At 42.3% G+C, this 14,240-nt stretch overlaps 1 protein-coding gene across 7 annotated transcripts in view; it reads left to right on the forward strand.

The window, feature by feature from the left end:
* TCF20 (transcription factor 20) overlaps window positions 1-14,240 on the forward strand; it is a 129,861-nt gene that overhangs the window by 63,677 nt on the left and 51,944 nt on the right. The window contains exon 1 of one of the 7 annotated variants that reach the window (XM_039725503.1): window positions 469-491. The exons of the other annotated variants lie outside the window; for them this stretch is intronic. The gene's annotated coding sequence lies outside the window, so the exon portion shown is untranslated. Of the gene's footprint in view, window positions 1-468; window positions 492-14,240 lie in introns of those variants that run through there. 7 annotated transcript variants of the gene reach the window in all.

Consider the following 14,240-nt stretch of genomic DNA (forward strand, 5'->3'; position numbering starts at 1 on the left):
CCCGCGCCTCCGCTGAGGCACCTCCGACCGGGGCCCGCCCGGCCCCGCCGAACGGGCCGGCTGCCGCCTTGGGGCTCGGCCGCCGCTCTACGCGCCGCGCCTGCCGGGGAGGCCGGGCCGAGACGAGCGGGCAAACGGAGCAAAGCCGGCTCTTGAAATGCCTTGTGGGAGGGTGAGGGTGCGGAGGGGCGGCACTGGTGTTCCGGGACAGGGAGGCGCGAGCTGCCGCGGGGCCGGGAGCGCGGCGGGGGCGGGGCGGGGCGGCACGCGCAAAGGCCGCGCCTCGCCCACGTGCTCCGAGCGCGCGGGACCCGCGGGGGGGGAGTGGGGCCGGGCCGGCGCGCGGCTCCTTTAAGCGGGCGCGTGGTGGTGGGAGGGGCGGTGGCTCCCTCACGCGCCCCCACCTCCGCGTGCGCGCGCGCGCGAAGGCACGTCCCTGCACGCGGGGGCGCGCGCGCACGCGCTCCCCACGGCGGCGGGGGGGGTCTCAGGTAAGGGGAGGCCGTGCTCGCCCGGGCTGTGGCGGTGTGCGGGGGAGGCCTGGGGAGGGAGTGCGAGCCACTGGCGGGGGGAGCCGAGGTCGCCTGGGCGTGTGGGAGGGGATGTGAGGGTCGCATCCGTGAGTTGGAGGGCGAGCCCTGGGTACGAGGGGGCTTGTGAAAGGGCTCCTGGGAAGTTTAACCTTCTCCTTCCCCCTCCCCCCGGTTTTTTATTTTTTTTTTCTTTAAAGAAAAAAAAACATGTTTACATGTGTTCGAAGACGCCCTCGTGCTACCTGGTGGGGTGCCCACCTGTTTTCCTGTCCCGGAAGAATGGGTTTTTGCAAGAATGGTGAAGTTTTTGTGGGATTTGGTGTTTTCCTTGAAGAGACAGGCGATTAGAACTGTTGGAGAAGATGGATGGACAGAGCTCAGGTTGTAGTAGGTGGGCAGGCTGTGTGGGGAATGCCTGAGGTTTGTAGTGCCTCTCTGCTTTTTGGAGGTTCGACGTAGCGTTGCTTATCTGCAGAGATAATCAGGATATAATGTGTTCGGGCTGCTGTGAGCATCAGTTTGTCCTTTCTTAATGGTGCTTACCTTGCTGGGAGTTGTGTTTAGGGCTGCAGTTGGAAGTTATTTTTCCTGCCTTGAGGGAAGGAATAAGAGAAAGTTATGTAACATAAGTGTTCTCACCTATGTATCCGAGCTGCCTGGTGGTACTGGGGCTCTGTTATTAACCTGAAAATAAGAGCACGTCTGTGTGTGAATCAACAAGTGACTGTCTCTTTGGGTAAATCTGGCTCCACCAGAATCCCTTATTTCTTGTGCATACTGTCTTGTCCTGCATTAAAGGGGCAGGCAGTTTGATTAAATTGCAGCACTGTTTTCTGTACCATTCCGTGGCTTTCAGGCCTTCCTTTGAAAACAAAAGGAAAAGAAGAGGTGCACCTGTGAGGGGATTGAGTTTCAGAGGTTTCTGTGTTTAGGTTAGCATTTTGAGAGCTATTCATGTCTGTGTCACTTGTTGCCATCTGTTGCTGCCTGCATGGGTAATTCTTTGGAGAGAGTGATTTTTAGCATGCTTCCTGGCCAATAGATGTGCATGGAGCTGTTGGATCACCTCCACTCAGGTTTTATAGAACAATGAAGTGACTGGATGATGGAGATGCAGCAGCTTCTGGAGCTGGCTGAACTCAATTCAAGAAGAGCTGATTTCTTTTACACGTTTTCTAGACTTCTTTTGTCAGATAAGCTTGTTTTTTGAGGCTTATTGATGGGTATTATGTTGCCTAACCACGTGCATTTGGTTAAGTGTATGTGATAAACAATTTTTAGTACAGTTGTTTTGAGTTTTAATTTGGCTGAAATCTTTCTGGTTGGGTTTTTTGTTTGTTTCTTTTTCTTGAAATCTCTATCTTTTAATAGGGTTCCATGTTATTTCACTTTGAGTTGTTTGAAGCTGTATTATTTCATCTTAATATTAGGTTCCACTGGCATTTAAAAAGGCAGCTGCATTAGTATACTGCAGAGAGAATTACTGTTAAAAAAAGGAAAAAGATTTATTTGCTCAGTCATCTGTCTCCTAAACTTTGTTAATGCTACAGGGAGAGGAGGATAGTCATTCCTCATTTCTGTAAATTGCTGGTACATGAAATGCATATTGTGTGTCCTGGTTAAATGAACAAGCAAGCTACTATGCTATTTGAGTGAAAGTGTGACAACACTTTTTATATGAAAAATACTATTTCCTATTGTACTCTTTTAAATCTTGTCGTTTTGGGATAGCTTTTGGGCTTTGTGTTGTTAGGTTTAAGTGTCTAGGGGGAAGTTCCTGGACTTTTTTTGCTGGTTTGCTATTCTTCAGACTACTTAGTTTTATGTCTGTTAGCATCCTTTCTGGTAGAACAGTTTGGGTTTTGACCTTTAATTCAATTTTCAGAGGTTTTGGGACTGATGAAACATGGGTTTTTGCTGAAATAAATACTTTCCTATACCTGTGCAGCCTGGGGCAGGTTAAGCAGGGTTCCCTGTATGGAAGCTGTGGGAGCAGCTTCATCGTTTGTGACTTTGATAGGAGATCAGGAATTTTGGTTTTGTTGTTGTTTCTTTTTTTTTGTTATTAATGCTACATAAAAATAACCTGAAGTGAACTTCTGTTGAAGGAGTAAATCTGTTTCTATAATGCATAAGTGAGAAGTGAAGGTTATTTAAGTGAAAGAGAACTTATTTGTGTATTAGTTGTAAAGGAGGCCTCTTTTTATTGTCAGAAGCTTCCTTAATCTTCAGCTGAAGAAATAGGCTGTTACTAAGCTGTTTGCTACATTTTAAAGGGTACTCAGAGTGTAAGGAAAAACATTCTTAATGGTTCTGTGATTGATACGTGTATAAAGTTTGTAGGACAGAGAGTGAAATATGTGGGAATTTGAGGGTTTTTTTTTTTCCCTCTCCCACTTCCTGTTGTGGAGATGTGTGCAAAGACAACCGTTTTGGGTTCTTAGGACACTGTTAAAGAGAAAATAATTGCACACCCCGTTTCTCCCTCTTCAGGTGACATTTAACTAACCCAGCCCCTGGGCACAGCAGAGTGGCAGTAGTGCTGCCCCAGGAAGGGTCCCTGCCTGAGAGCTGCTGTGCCCTTCCACAGCTTGGCATGCTGCTCTCTGGAGTGAGGGCATGATATGCAATAAACCTGAATCATTTCATGCTGCTTCCTTGGCTTCTCTATAACTTGAGATAAGGATATTTAAGAGTTTAGAGCTGGCTTATGCATACCCTGCCTTTTGACACAAGGCATGCCAGATCTCCATTTGGGTGGGATAGCTTTTTAATTAAAGCACGTGTTTAGTTTTTCATACCTTGTTCAGTTATGTTTTATACTTATGAAAGGTTTTACACTCATGTTTTGGGAACCTGAGTTCTTATGAGTTACAAAGATTTAGTAATGGTTTTGGCAGTGCTATCTTCTCAGACTTCAGAGTGTGCCTCAACTGGCTGTGTCAGAATTGGTGTTACTTCATTCCGTGGTAGGCCTCTGAAATAGGGAAGATTATGGATGGCAGTTTCTGAAGAGCCAGCTAACTGATTTGTTGGTGGAGACTGGACTGAGACCAACCAACTCTTCCCATTCAAGAAATTAAAACTGCAGTTTGGTAGCAAAAGATGTTTTTATTGACTGCTTTTGGTGAAATCTCTTTCAAAATAACATTTTAATTTCTAGTTTAGCTTTTGGACTTCTAAAATCAAAAATAAAGGCAGACTTAAGTGTTTAAACCCACTTCTCATAGTTTTGATATGCTATGTATAATTTTCTTTATTGTAGAAAAGCATTTAGTGTTACTGATAGGGAACACAAACATAGCAGAGGTGTATACTTCTCTAAAATCATACAGGAGAGGCTATTCCTGTAGTGGGATCCTGATGTTCAGTTCTGTTCCTATCAAACTTTTCTTATTTATAAAAAGGGGGGAAAAAAAACCAGGTGGTTCAGTTATTCTTATTGCTTGGGTCCCATTCCTGACAGTTCTTGACTAGAGTTCAGTCTTGAGTGAACTAGGAGAGTTGAAGATTCTTCAGCCATGCACAGCACTGCTGGTGTGTGTGTGTCACACTGGTGTCTGGCTGCACCACTGCTTGGTTGTTTCAGCTGAGCCTTTCCACTGCTGCTCACCACTAAGATATTTATTGATTTGTTTGGGGTCACTTGGCAAAGCATGTGGTGTTCTTCATTATGCATGTACATGGGTTTCCTTTCATTTTAAGAAGAGGAAAGGAAAAAAAAAAAAGCAAGACCCAAAGACTCAAAAATCAAGACTGACATGTAGTCAGGATTCTGTTTGGTCCTGTTGGAGGATAAGATCTGCTCTGGGTGTTGTAGATTCTGTGCTTTGCTGCCTGTTTGCCTTTGAAGACAAAAAAATATAGAATTGCATTTTACCAACTCTTGAACCACAGCACAAGCAGTCAAACTTCCAGTGTTGGTTACAGTAAGGCTCTTGTTTCTTCTTGCCTCTTACCAGTGATTCCTTGAGAATGGAGCTAAGCAGTGGTAGCCAGAAGTGCAAGCATCCTCTTGTCAGCTCAGCCTGGTGACAGTGAATATGCCGGGGTTTTTTTCCCATGCTTTTGCATTTCTCTTTTAGCACAGTCTTTGTAACCTGTGATGATATTGGAAGAGGGGAAAAAGTGTTACCACGTTCTTTTTCAGGGAGTGCTGGCTTGAGTCCCTTGAGATTTGACCTGTTCTCCATTTGGGAAGACCATTGTTTCTTGCCTGAACTGTGATGCAACAAATAGAAAAAAGCTATGAAAATTATTTTCTTTCCCCCTGCCTCTTCATTACAAGCACACAGCATGCCTGCTTTCATACCAATATCAGTGTTTGGAATTCATTGTCTCTTCTGTGCTGGAATATGATGACTTATTTTGTAGTATTTTACTAGCATAAACTCAGTCATCTAATTGCTAGTAAATTGCAAATCCTAAACAGAACCCTCTGATGAGCTCTGATAAGAACTCAGTACTTAGCTAGAAATTGTATAGGGAGCTGTTATGCTGGAAGCTTTAGTACAGTTTATTGGAAGTATTGTTCATATCACTTTCCTTGTAAATTAGATGCTGCAAAGTGTCTTTTTAATAGCTTTTAACTGATCTAAAGACTTGGTATTAGCAAAGCTAACTGAATGGCTTGTGTCCATGTACAGCATCACTAATGACTGGGAAAAACATACCTAAAACTTATTAGCTTAAAGAAAAATATGTACTGTCATACTTGCCAGAATAGGCATAAACCTTCATACACCATAATGAAATGTTGTTAATCAACCTTCAGTTCGATAGCTACAATTTGCTGTTGTCTTTGTTCATATGCCTGGATACTCTTGAGTTTCACTGGGATTTGGTTTATTTAACAGTGTTTTCTATGAGTAAATGTTCTGGAATAGTGGAAATGCTATGTGTGATTTTTAAAAACTTAACATAAATGGTTATATGATAAATGTACGGAATGCTGTGTGATTAGCATTATGTTTTCTGCTGGAAATACAAAACATCAGGGCAGAAACAGCGCGTGAGGTTCCTGGAGTGTGTGTCCCCTGACACAAATGATGAGGTGTCAGACTAGGGAAGGCACCTGCTGGTCCTGTGGTTTGTGAACAGAGAAGGACTGTTGGGTGATGTGACGGTCAGAGAGCATCCTTGGCAGAGTAATCATGCAAGGATAGTTTTCAGTTCTTGGGGAAGTAAGGAGGGGAATCAGCAGAACTTCCATGTCGGACTTCCAGAGAGCAGGGAGTCTGGCCTGTTCAGGAGCCCAGTTGACAGAGCCCCTTGGAAGGCATTCCTGAAGGGCAGAGGAAGGTTGGACATTCTTCAGGAAGGAAATCCTAAAAGTGCAGGAGCAGGCTGTCACCGTGTGCTGAAAGATAAGCCAGCAGGGAAGACTGGTCTCTCTGAACTGAGAGCTTTGGCTGAAACCTGGGGAAAATGAAAAAGACATGACCTTTGAACCAGGGGGCATTAAACTCAGGATGATTACAGGGATGTTGTGAGGTTACACAGAAATAAAATTAGAAGACCAAAACCTAACTAGAACTTAGTCTGGCTGCTAGCACGAAAGACAATAAAAACGTTTCTATAACATGCATTAGCAACAGAAGGAGGGCCAAAGAGAGTCCTTTATTGGATGTGTGGGGAAACAAAGTGACAAAGAATGAGGAAAAGATTAAGGTGCTTAATGCCTTTTTTGCCTCAGTATGCAATAGTAAGACCAGTTGTTCCCTGGGCCTCCAGTCCCCAGAGCTGGAAGACAAGGATGGGGAGAAGAAAGAAGCTCCTGTAATTCAAAGGAAAATGATCAGTGACCCTGCTACACCACTTCGGGTACTGGTGGGCTTGGCAGAAGTGCTCCCTGAGCTGCTTTCCATCAGCAGCTACCTGGGGACATCCCAGGTGATCAGAAGTTGGCAAACCTGGTGGCCATCTACAGTAAGGACTGGAAGGAGGATCTAGGGGACTGCAGGTCTGTCAGCCTGACGTCTGTGCCAAGGAATGTCATGGAACAGACCTTAAGTGCCACCATGTGGCATCTATGCTTCAACCAGGTCTAGTGAGCACGTTTTAGGAAAGTCAAGTCCTGCTTGACCAACCTGATCTCCTTCTGCAGCAAGGTAACCTGTTTAGTGAAGAGGGAAAGGCTGTGGATGTTGCCTAGCTGGACCTTAGGGAAGCTTTTGGTAGTGTTTCCTCTGGCATTCTTCTGGACAAACTGTGCTCCTGGCCTGCAGGGGTGCTGTGTTTGCTGGGTGGAAACCTGGCTGAATGGCCAACCTCAGAGTGGTGAGGAATGGAGCTGTGTCCAGCTGGCAGCCAGTCACAAGTTGTGTTCCCCAGGGCTCTGTGCTAGTGGCAATCCTGTTTAATGTCTTCATTGATGATCTGGGTGAGGGAATTGAGTGCACCCTCAGTCAGTTTGCAGGTGACACCAAGCTGTGCAGGAGTGTTGATCTGGTGGAGCACAGGAAGGCTCTGCAGAGGGGTCTGGTCAGACTGGGTTGGTGGGCCAAGGCCAATGTATGAGGTTCAGCAAGGCCAAGTGCCAGGTCCTGCACTTGGGTCACAACAGTGCCATGCAGTGCTGGGGGGGGAGTGGCTGGAGAGCAGCCCAGTGGATCGACAGCAGCTGTGCACGAGCCAGTGTGTGTGCCCAGGTGGCCAAAAAGGCCATTGTCAATATGGCTTCTATCAGTTATAGTGTGGCCAGCCCCTGTCCACTTGTGAGACAGCTTGAATCCTGTGTCCAGCTCTGAGCCCCTCACTACAAGAAGGACATTGAGGGGCTGGAGTGCATCCAGAGAAGGGCAATGGAGCTGGTGAAGGATCTGGAGCACAAATCTTAGGAGGAGCAGCTGGGGGAGCTGGGGTTGTTTAACCTGGAGAAAAGGAGACTCAGGGAAGACCTTATCACTCTCTACGTGACCTGAAAGGAGGCTGTAGCCAGGTATAGTTCAGTCTCTTCTCCCAAGTAACAAGCAATAGGACAGGAGGAGATGGCCTCAGGTTGTGCCAGGGGAAGTTTAGATTCAATATTAAGAAATATATTTTACCTGAAAAAGTCAAACATTTGAACAGGTTCTCTAGCAAAGTGGTGGAGTCACCGTCCCTGGAAGTATTTAAAAAGATGTGTAGATGTTGTGGTTAAGGACATGGTTTTGTGATGGCTTTGTCAGTTTTATAAGAGGGGCTGGATTTGATAATCCTAAAGGTCTTGTACAAGCCAGTGGATTCCATGATGCTATAAACCATGTTTTTCCCTTTTGTTTCTCATCTTGCGTTCAGGGGGAAAAGAATGAATGCAACAGTGTTCTGTCATGTTGTGTAAGTTGGTTTAACCACTGTAAGTTTTCTGTATTTCACCTCATATGTAGATGGGGCAGGCTTCTCTTCCCTCCCTTATCCAACATTTTAGCATGAAATGTGTACATCTGATTTTCTGATATTCTTGATCCTGACCATACCTTGTGTGTATCGCTACATAAAATTGGTCTTTTAGATAGGTCTTGATGAGTACAGTAATAATAGATACTTAGCAGGCAGTAAATTAAATGGGTTGGGCAAAATTGTTACAGAAGGAGGTAGCAGATTGTCTTTGTATTGCAGGGCCTTGCTGAGTGAGTGGCAGATTCTTTTCTGTAGTGTTGGAGAGCGGAAGTAGCAGGAGCGTAACTGAGAACTACTCCTAAGTGACACTTTTTATTTTGCATGAAAAAACTGAACTGTGCTGTTCTTATTTCCCTTCCCTCTAAATCACTGCATTTTAATGGAGAAACATCTCATCCCATGTTACTCTGAGACTGCATAAAGAGAGCTCTGCTGCAGAATTGTTTGCTGGCTGTGGTAGGGCGCTGGTTTTGGTGATGAGCTGGGGGTCCATTGCAGTGTGGTGTTCTGTACCTTTACAGTTCTGACTTCAATTAATATACTATTTACTTTGGAGAGCAGGGATTATTGCATTCTGGCCTCTTCTCCTTTTGCTCTGTGTACTTTTCTACATTTGGTGTCTTTCACCTTTTCTGTATTGGGTGTCTCTTGTATTCTGGTTATCAGGGACAAAATGTGTTCTTGCTTGTGAATTGCTTGTTTGAGTACATTTTTATTTCAATGATGGTAGTATTCTGCAGTTGGGATGGATGTATATATATAAAATTTGACTTGTCATGTGTTCATTTAGTTTGTTTCCTTGTCTTTTTGCCTTGCAGGAATACAGCTTGTTTTATGTTTGAAAGGTGAAATTTATGGAAAACCAAAGGGAGGTGTATATATAATAGAGCTGCTGAAAATAGCAAGGGGAGGAGAAGAGGTTAATTATATGTATACTCTGCAGCATAGTCAAAACCCTGTTAAAGCTGGCAGAAAAAGAAAACTTCAGTAAACCTGGGTCAAACTCACCAGCAAAAGCACAGCCTCAGCTCAATGAGAAACAGCATTAGGGGGTTCCTCAAAGTGGAAGGGAGGAGGATTTAGGAAATAAACATCTTTGCTTATGCACACAGCTGTAATGTTTATAAAGACTTCGTTGGTCTGTGTTTACTCATAGAATGCTGGCTCTATGTGCATTGCCTTTCTGGATTAAGCTAAGGAGAAAGATCCTTCCGGTCAGTTGGTTAACAGGACTTGAAGAATTAAATCAGGAACAATTCTGAAGGTGAAAGTCATTTAGTTGCCATCTTTCTAGCTGAAACAAGATAGCAAACTTCATTTTTTCAAAGAAAGTTGGGATGTTTTAGAGCAGGGGTGAAAAGAGATGTAGTCCTCCTTTTTTTGGTAATGGAACACTAGGACTGCATTAGCATTATGAAATGGTTGTATGTTATCCATCATGTATGGTTTATGTTAATTGTACCTCTTTATTTAGCCTCCTCATGAGAGGAGATAGGTGGTTACAGAAACACTGGAGCCTCCTGGTTTTGTTTTTTCTCTCCTCCCTGGTGTACAAGGTGAATGACTGCAGGAGTGTGAGAACTTGAGTTTAAGAGAATGATGGGACTGATTCTGAGAGTAGAGGATCTAAGCTCCCTCTGTCCTACTTTCAGATATTAACTCTAGCATTTCCAAAAATTATGCTCTGAGTGCAGTATCTTTGTTATCCTCCACCAATCAGTATTTACAGAGGCTTTTTTCTGCTCTGGTTTTGGATTCATCCCTCCTCTTTCTTTTCAACTGACTTCCTTAAGAGTATATCCTCTAGGATATGCCATGGAATACATGCAGTGGAAGCTTTGTCCATTGGCTTTCCAGCTTCAAACACTCCTGACAGTACCACTGTGGTGATACAGAAATTCTCTGGGAAGGGAGAAGGCTTTAAAACCCGGTTGTGAGAAGATCTCTAATTGGAGGTTGTTAATTTCTGTGAATTGCTTATGCTCATTAGAGTTAATTTTGTGCCTGTGGTGTGGTCTGACTGCTGTTGACATTCCCTGCCTTTGGCTGCGGCAACAAACCTTGGAGGTGTGGGTTTCATTGGTTACAGTGGCTTGAGTTTAAAACCTAGATTTTTCAGGCTTCTATCTGCGGTGTGTTAGAAGTTGAATCACTTTATATGCATAAAGTTGACATAGAAGGATTGCTTCTGAAAGGTTTTGACTCAGTGGGGGAGCTGGTGAGAGTGAACCAATGTAAGTGCTTTAGGCCAAGGCTAAGTATAAACCTCAGGAGTTGTGAGCTGTTTGCTACATTGCTTTGTGCTGCCTTCTCTCTTCTCATCTGCCTCTTGGTTATGGCAGTGGAGCTCCAGTGGGGATGCATAATGAAGTGGTTCAAGAAACTGGTCCAATCTGAAAATTTCAAGGAATTCCTGCAGGGGTGGGGGTGGGTAGATAGGAAGGGAGAGGACCTCCTTAAAATAGTTCTGCCTCTGAAGTAGTCTCTTTGTTGAATTATTTAAATGTATAAAGTTATTTTGTATTAATCTGAGCTGTTTCTCTGTTATTTTGTATTAATCTCAGCTTGTCTCCATGCAAGTGTGGCTGTAGTCTTAGTCACTCCCTGTTAAGTCTCAGAAGACAAAGCTTACTGTAAGAGTGCCTCTGCTTCAGTTTGTGGCTTCAACGTGAGGCAGATGCTGTGGAATCTGAAGTGTGGAGAAGTGAGCAAAGAATTTAGAGGACACAGGTTGTAGGAGACAAGGAGAAATGACAGGCAAAGAAAAAGTTCTTGTTCTTCTAGTGTGAAAATCTTACAAATGCTTTGATTTTTTTTTTTGAGACAAGTTCACACAGTTCTTATGTTTGGCAAAAATAAGGTTTCTCTCTAATTTTTTTATCAGTAAACTTGATATGGCCTTGACTGTATTTTCTTTTGAAGTGTGCCATAGCAGTAGTATTTGCAGATCTTCCACATTCAAATTCATCTTAAATCTGCATTGATTTAGAGGTACGAAGTGCTGAATTAATAGGAAGAATGATAACCTTGACTAGTGAAAATTGAAAGTGTTAAAGTGAAATTTTTTGTCTTACCTTAAAGGAACAAAAACTATCTATAAGATGATTGGAAGGTGTGAATTTGAGTACAGCTTTTCTGCACTTGAACAGTAATTCTTTGATTTGTTAGTTTAGGTAGATCAAGGTTCTATTTCTACCCAATTTTAATGTTACTGCCTATAATAGAAATAGGTGGTATTATCTTCAACAATGGTTTTGTCCTAATCAATGGATATAATTCTTGTGTACAGTGCATAACCTCTATTGTAATAATACTTGCAGATAACTGATACAGATTTTATGTCAATTTACTTCATTTGCCTTGAGGAGCTCCCAGGAGTCTTAGTTAGAGGCTCATTGCACCAGGCGTTGTAAAAAAAGAATAAAAAGGTGTAATTGTATAGACTGCGTTGAATAGAAAAGACAGACATATTACAGGTACTATTTAGTATGACCCTTATAGGCATTCATCTTAGCAACTTGTCATCGAGGCTGGGGCTACAGCTTAGTGTGAAAAATTATAGAAGTTAATTAAAAATAATGCGTGAGGATGGTGGGCTTTTATTTCCTCAACTGTACAGTTCTGAGTGTTTTAGATGCTGGATAAATTTCTGCACAGAAAGTGGGAGCTTGGGCAGAGAGAACCTGACAACACTGCTTGCACTTTACTGTTTTCCTCTTGCAATTAATAATTGACATTTCCTTTTCATTGTTTTGTAACTGAAAGGTGAAGGTTTAGTGAGAGCTGTGACACCTCTGCTGAGCTCCCTGTCTTGCATGTCTGAGGAGCAGATCAGAAGTGGTTCTTGAAGTGGATGTTCAGATTTTGCTGTACTGCCATGGCAGATATCGTGTTTGACTGCTTGAACACATAGGGGGTATGGACACAGGTCAGTTTGCAATAAGAGGTGTATAATGAAATGATCAATTGCCAAAATTTTTGGAGGACTAGTGTGGTGGATTAAGATGTGCCATCAGCTGATCTGCAGCTTGGGGAAAAAAAAAAGATGAGCTGAGGGTTCAGCATTATTTTCATTTTGGTGTTAGGAAGGGTAATTTAACTATTGTGTATAGACCAAGAGCCTTTTAAATATGAGCTCCTGATTTCAAGTGCCCTTCAGTAGCCACACCACTTAAAACAGTTCCTGCTGTGTCTGTTTTGCTGGTACAGATGTTTGTGTAATGATACAGTGAATGGATCTGTCAGGTCAGAAATGGCTTTTCTCCCACACAGAATTTCCCTGACCGTATCAGTTCCCTGATCTGACTTGCTCGTGAATGGCTGTGTTAACACCACAGAGAAGGCTGGACCTCTTCAGCTGGCCTAGAGAATACTGACCCTATATGTGGGTCCAAAATTGTTGTTTTAATCTTTGACATAAAATGGAATCTGACTGATTTGCATAGATTGTTTTTAAAATAGCAGTGTCTGTTAAAAATTTGGATGGATAACTTTCAGCAAGAGGTTGGTAGATTTTTGAAAGCTATTTAAGTGCATCTGTGCTGTTGATTGAGACTGAGAACCAATGGCATAATAATAAAATCAGATACATAGCATCAGCCAAAATTCTGCTGAACTTTGATCATTTGTTATATTTCTAGAAATACATGTTTTCATAGTACTACAACTTAAATCTTAAATACTGGCTTACAACAGAAGTTGTTCTTGTCAAATTTCTTCTTTCTTCATGTTTAGGAATATGAATTTAACAGTACACTTCACTAAAAGTGCAAAGCTAAACTGGAGATGGTATTTTAGTTTTTTTCACTTAGTGAGTAAGGAAAACTTGAAGATACAAAAAAGTCTGTATTTCTTGTTGTTACAGAAATGTTTTTTTACAAAAATATTTTGGATGTGAGGGAAGAAAGCAGCAGCCAAGTAATAGCCACATGCAAAATTTGATTATTTTTTGTCGTTTGTTTACATGATGCCTTTTATTATAGCAGTTGAATGCTCTGAATATGTCTGCACACATCTCCCCTGTGACACAGGAAGATACACTGACTCCAACTTACTGTGGATGACCTTTTTCTGTGGTCACTTAAGGAAATGTATGGAAAAAGATGTGAATGTAGATTTTTGTAGATCCAGCCCAATAATCTCCAGAGCATTCCCCTCTCTCAACTGACAAAGCTCACTGTGCTCCTTCTGCCACGCTCATCTGTTCCTCACCCATTCTGTGAGAACCATTTCCTTAATTGTTTGGATTTAAGCTCAGTACATAATGGCTTTCTGAAAAGCTGTACAGACATTTTGGTAAAGAAGGCATAGTGTGTCTGTGAGATGATGGAAGCTAGTTACAATCCACTTGGCCAAGCTGTAGCTCATTTGAGGAATTTTTTGATAGAAGTTTTCACTAGGAAGGACAAAATTAAATTTTGGTGTCTGTTTGGTTTTTGTTTTGTTTTTGTTTTTTGTCAAGATCAGTATTACCACTGATTTGCAAGACATATTATTAATACGTGTTATTAATAGGTACTTAAGCATGTGTAGCCACTACATATGGTTTCTAAGACATGCTGTGATTTTTTTAGAATTATAAAATTCAGTTTCCATTAATGCAGTATTCTGGGTTTAATTTAATTTTTATCTACTTCTCAAGATACTTCAGTTGAGCTACTACCATAAGGTCTGGTGCTCTCCGTGGTAAGTAGCTATATCCTGTTTCAGCTTTGAGTGGTATAGTAAGGTTTGTTTGACAGAATATATCCTGATGGCTTGGTGAGAGCCAGATCTGACTGTAATTTTCTCTAGAAGTGTGGTGGTGAATAATAATATCAGAATAATAATATCAGAAACACGACTTTCTGAAAGAAGTGAGCAGTGAATGTTACTGCGTGGACAATCTGGTGGCTGTTTGAAGGGCTGACTGTCTTGGTTTACTTCTATAGCACACGTAATGTTGAAACAAGTCTTCTCCTTTTTCTTTTAAAAAAGCATCAAATGTAGAAGATATAAGTTAGATCTGTTACTTTGTTAAATGTAGTCTTAGGTTTGATCTTTAAATTAGTCTTCTTGTGGCGTAGGTGGCTGATTTGCCTTTTCTTAAAAGCAGCAGTGTTGCTCCAAAACTGAAACAAGGTCAGTCTATTCCCAGCCATTGATCAGGTGTGCAAGTAATAACTGTACCTGAAGGAATGAGGGTTAGCAACTTGGCCTTGACCATGGAAATGGTACTCTGTATGGGGAAATCCTTTTTTCCTCTATTTCTGGCTGAATTTGGAGCACGGGCATTATTTCTTACAAAATATACTCCTGAATTGCTCATACTCAGGTTCTGGCTTTTGA

The sequence above is a fragment of the Passer montanus genome, unplaced genomic scaffold (assembly GCF_014805655.1).
Source record: "Passer montanus isolate IOZ18808 unplaced genomic scaffold, ASM1480565v1 scaffold55, whole genome shotgun sequence".
NCBI classification, from domain to species: Eukaryota; Metazoa; Chordata; class Aves; order Passeriformes; family Passeridae; genus Passer; species Passer montanus.